Source organism: Amblyomma maculatum, chromosome 4 (genome assembly GCF_055883805.1).
Source record: "Amblyomma maculatum isolate TAMU_Amacu chromosome 4, ASM5588380v1, whole genome shotgun sequence".
NCBI lineage: Eukaryota > Metazoa > Arthropoda > Arachnida > Ixodida > Ixodidae > Amblyomma > Amblyomma maculatum.
Genome location: NC_139347.1, coordinates 132572722 through 132578752, shown reverse-complemented (window position 1 = coordinate 132578752; position 6031 = coordinate 132572722).

The following is a 6031-nucleotide window of genomic DNA, read 5'->3' as shown; positions in this document are numbered from 1 at the left end:
GGGAGGAACATTTACACGTGTGGCTAATGGACAATATTAAGAGCCGGAGCTTGCTCCGGTTTCTTGAAGAAAATAGACTGCATGACTTCCTTTAAGAAGACAGCCTCATTCTATGCCACATGGCAAGCCTTTGAATAATAAAAAAAAAAAAATGAGTGCACTTCTGGGTGACCATTTTCCTACTAGTGAAATGCAGGACATGATGGGGGGGGGGGGGGGTGGCATGGTCAAAAATTGTCAAATTTACAATAATTTATTTCTCAACTTTTGATGTGAAATTTTCTTGCAATATTTTCACATCTGTCTGAATTAAACAAGGCAAGGGAGCAAATAATACAAGTTGAAGTTCATATACATATATGTAAACAACACTGTTTTATACAACTCTGTTATCATTGTAGTATATGCTCTGACACATTATTGACCTGAGATGTACATGCCACTACCAACCGGTGGCGAGATGTGGCTCCTATTTTATACTGTGCTGTGCTACTCAGGCATCCTTCCCTAACCGAATTTAAAGTATTTCATGCTGCTTGTTGATGCAGTATTCATACTACTTTTAGAAGAGTTGAGTGAAGAACAGCTGCAGCATACTGGTAAGTTGAAAAATTTTATTCAGCTATGTTGTTTCAATATTTTAATAGTTCACGCTTTTCTAACAATTATGCATGACATAAAGGAGATTAATAGGAAAGATACATACGACATATTTCAAAATGTACAGGGATTGCAATCACTGGCTTTAATTAAACTAAATGAGAGCTGTAAATATTGTCATTTACACATTCCTCGGACAAAGCAATTGCTGGATGTCACAACATAATATGTCCAACATAATAATAGTAGCTGTTCAAATACTAAGTAACAGTCGAGCTTGCACTCTTGGTGGATTTGCCCCTCTGCAAAGGATCAGTGGTTAGGGCACTTGATCGCTGTGCCCAAGGATGCAAGTTCAAACACAGGACATGACTGCTGCTTTTCATTGGAGATGAAAAGCAAGGCACCCGTGTACTGCATGACACCGGTGCACTTTGAAGAACCCCAGGGGGTTGAAATGACACGGAGCTGTTAACTGGTATACGTCTACCATTGTGGATATCGCACATTAAATAATGCAGTGCATTTTACAAGGCGTGATTTCAGTTAACAAGGTATCACTTCATTTTAATAGGGATAAAAAATTTGTTAAGCCATGCAGAGTATCAAATTTGATATTTGTCGGACAATTGAACTAACCAGAATTCATGTGCGAGATTGTGCATGAAGATGCCGATGTATGCTTTATAGTCATATTTTAGCATATAGCTAAAATGAATAATATTCCCCAGGAAAATAAAATGGGCACCCAGTCAAATACAGCAGATCCTATCACAACAGGCTAAACAAACCCAACTTTCCTGCATTTGCAATTGCTTTGCTTATTGCACAGAATGTTTTGCCAGTGCTAATACATGCTTTATTTGTTCATTTCTGTGGTGCAGGTCACTTGCTACAGGAGTTTGTTGGATGAAGACTCTATAACCGGCAAATGATGATATTCAATCTGCATCAATTGCTTCACCTCGTAACAGCTATTAGAAACTTTGGATATCTGTGGGGACATAGTGTTTTTGTTTTTGAGAATGGGAGTGGCAGGCTCATTAAAATGATAACTGGTGCAAAATGGGTGCCAAATAAGGTGGTGGAGAAGCTGGTAATGCTACAACAGCTGTAGCTCAACACTTCATTCCTTTGAGAGATAAGTGAAAGACCTCATTAATGCCATGCTGGCTAATCCACTGACTGCTACAGCTACACACATATTGATGGAGCATGTCTTCTTGGTCATGCCAACTGCACACCTAGCCTGTCAGCAGAGGCCATCATTTTGATGGTACTAGTACTATTTTTCTTTGTAAGAAACTGGTTTGCATTGGTAGTACACACAGGCTGCGAAGGCACATTACTGAGTGCTTTTTGTCTCTTCTGACTGCTCTATCAATATTGAAATTGAATGATATTGCAGCATCATGCCTTCTCATTGAATTTCCAGCTGATGACACAGCATATATGTATGTGATTTGCCAAACCTTATTGAGCGGGATTAAGATTTAATACTTTGCTTGTACTCTCAGTTTGGCTTATAGGGTTTAACATCCCAAAGTGACTTAGTCTATGAGAGATGCTGCCATGATGGGTTATGGCAATGTTCAAACATCGTTGCTCTTAAGAAACACTGACGTAAAGAACGACACGAAAGACAAGAACGCAAACTATCAACTGAAATTTTATTGCGATGAACACACATATATAGCATTACACATACCAACATCACAAAAATCGACAAGTCAGCAAAGTAGCTATCGTCTCAAGGGTGAACGTGATATCTCCTTCACAAAAAAAAAAATATGCACGCTCTCATGCGGTCGTGCATATGTGGGGCAAACGGGAAGATGCCTTAACGAAAGGCTCAGACAGCACAGGTACAACTGTAACCAAATTAGTGTATCTGGAAATCTGGTTCCACACTGCGCTAGATGCAAAGATTGTGCACCATTTTTCAATGAGATGGCAGTTCTTCTGAAATCTAAAGACAAGCTAACAAGGGAACTGTGGGAGGCCCACTGTATCGAATCCGGGAATGGGACATGTGTAAGCGACCCTTCGGTCCCTCTATCAAAAGAAGAAAGGGAATTCTTGGGAAAATAAAGAAAAGGAGACAAATGGTTTTTTTTTCTTTTTTTTTGTGTGAAGGAGTTATCACATTCACTCTTGAGACAATAGCTACTTTGCTGACTTGTCGATTTTTGTGATGTTGTTATGTGTAATGCTATATATGTATGTTCATCGCAATAAAATTTCAGTTGATAGTTTGCACTTTCGTGTTTCACATCATTCGTTACGTCAGTTGTTCTTAAGCACAACAATGTTTGAACATGTCAGTCACCAACTAGCCCAACTAGAAACCCTCTTGATGGTTATGGCAATTTCAATCATCTGCGTTTTTTTTTTTAAATGTGCAGTGGAATTGTACAGTAGACAGGCACCATGCTTTTCACCTCCATTGAAAAGCAACCACTGTGGCTAGGATTGCATTCGTCTTTGGGTTTATATCAAGCCCCGTAAGCACTGAGCCATCATAGTGAGCATATGCTTTGTACAGTGCACTCTGACTAGATAATGATGAAATGTCACTCAGTATGGCCCACAATTTTTAAGACGCAGCTACTGTTAATAAACGTGGGAGTGCAGTGATGGCAAAACTTTGCTGCTAGCTGCTAACAGAATATTTTCAGTGTCTTGCTGTTTTGTATTAAGGTGCATTTAACTACTCTAAAGTTCAAGCTGGATACTGTTTTCTTGAGCATGTTGTAAATAACATTGTCATTATACTCTACAGGGTACAGGGGGCTTCTAACTGTGGCTAAATACCAGCTGCTGCTTTCTCTTTACTTGTACCCAGCAATAAATATGCCATAGATATTTTGAAGTAGTGCCTGCAAAATGAAGCTTATACACTTAGCTAAACAAAACTACACTTAAGCAAGTAAATTAGGTCTACTAGAAGAAATAGGGGGCGTGAGGGATTGGCAGGATGCTGGTACACAATGCTATTGCCTTGCAGGCTAAGCAAAGATTCACATAGCTTTCCTATTTATGAAGTTATTGTCTGATATCAATGCTCTAATTCAAAAAGCAGATGCCTCCAGGTCAATAATAAGCTTCCAAAGAAAGTCATGCAGCACCTTAGCATCAAGTTGTGCCACAGGTAGAATGTGTACGTCTGTTTGAAGAACCCCTGGCGCATGAATATGTGGACGGCTTTCGCAGGGCTTCACAACTGAATAGCAGCCAAGCCAGCTTTGCGATCAAAATTTGCTTCAAGTTGCATTTCATCTATCGTTAAAGTTGCTGTTTGTTCATGCTCTGTATGTGTTCAGAACCCCCTTCACTTAAGAAAGTTAGATTCCTGTTTTATGTAGCCGGGCTTGTGTTTTGTGATAATATCCAGAGCCATTCTGACTGTATTGGTGTGAGACAACCTGCCTTCAAACGAACTTTTCAAAAACTTATGAGCGTGAGATGAAACTGTGAATTGACTTGCAAAAGCTAAAGAACCTGGGGGCATCAGAGTATTGTTTAAAACAAGATTGACTTTGTTTTTGAAGAATTTTAGCACCTCCAAAATGCAAAATGCTCATCACTCACTTAATCCAGTAAAGTTGCTACCAAATCATAGCATTGCACGTATTAACTGTTGCACGTTATTAGCACTAAATTCTTCATTTTTCCAGACGCAATATGTGGAACGCCCTGCCAAACACCATCGTATCATGTACTGATTGTAAATCATTCAGGGTAAAACTGAACGACCAACTTTTGTGAAGGCATTGATGGTGACGTCGGCGGAATTGTGGGCGCGCGGGGGGGGGGGGGGGGGGGGCAGGAGACAGCGCTTACATTGTCTTGCCTTTTTTCGCGTGTTTAATACTTCATGCATATAACATAGATTTATATAACAGTTTCGGCATCATTTACTTATGGTATGTTGTTATTTTTACTTTTCATATTGTTCTGTTTAACCCGGCCATGCACTATTTCTCTCGTTTATGTTTTCTTGTTGTTCCAATGTTTTCCCGTTCTTGTTCGCATTGCATATTAAGTTTTCTCCCCCCTTATGTAATGCCCTCAGGGGAAAATAAATGAAATTAAACTGCAGAAGATGAACCCTTTCAGAAGGCTCACATGCATGCCGATATTCTTGTGAACCTCTATTAAAACACATGTAGCACTGTTTTCAAATCCCTTCGGTCACTCAGCTTTTCAGGCTCAAGCAACTCATCACAATTGCGCAGCGTCACCAAAAAAAACGCTTCTAAGCAAAGATCGGCAATGACACAATCACCCGCGAACGGATTGCGGAGAAGAATGAATAGGACCGTGCTATTTTTTTTCCGAAGTTCGCGGTTGTTTTCGGTACATATCCGTGCATTCAATGAACGCTGATAACATGCAAAGTGATAGCGGCTAAGGCGTGGCGATCGTTCATGCTACCGATCGACTGCAGTGCGTCTGCAACTGCTATTACCGCCGCGCGAGCCATTTTTTGGTGCGTCTTAATTGTCACCGCGAGCCATAGTCTTTACATGGCTTATACATATACGTATGATTCTCTCAATAAATGTATAAAAAGTGAGCGAAACAGCCTCATTAATTATTTGCAACGACTGCATTCGGGACACGTGGCTCAAGCGAGTAGCTGTGGTGAAGTCCGTTTCTTCCGCATTTGCCGGCCTGTACAGAGAGGTTTCCGCTTACGCGGAACGGAGTATCCGCATCAACCGTACGCACTCCGTAGTTACCGCATCATGTCAGTGAGGAATCCGTATGCTCCGCACACATCCGTCCGCAATCGCCGTACATGCTCCGTACACTCTATTAGGACATCCGTATCAATCGCATGACGTATATGCTCTCCGCACACGACCATCCGCATCCGCAGCATGAAATCCGTAAGTTCCGCAAGGACTTCCGTAACGAACGTATGAAATCCGCTTGTTTTCTGTAAGTGTGATGCGAAAAACGTACGGAATCCGCACATTTTCTGTACTGCTGCAATAGGGGGGCTTGCCATGCTCGCAGTCTAAGCGAAAAGCTGCCATTTTTTCTTTTTTTACCACCGTGTGAAACTAAAATGGCAAACTCGACAGTCTTCCGACTTTTCATTTTTCAGGGATTGCATCTAGAAAGTGCACACATCGTATTCGGTCCTTTCCCCAGGTAAACATACGATGCTGCGCTTAGTTCCTGCGCGCAGAAAACGGTCATTTATTCGATCAACTTGCGGCAACGTTTTCTTTCTCGGCAATGAAAAAGCTGTCTTCTAATCACTAATTTAATGTCACATGATCGTGCTATGACCACGCGGTTTTGTTTTGTATGCGCGTTCTCACTGACAACTGGATTTGTACAAGATGTTAAGTAGATCCAGGGAGGTAATCGGCGTCCACTACAGGCATATTGGGTCGTGAGTGCTAGCCGGCTTCCT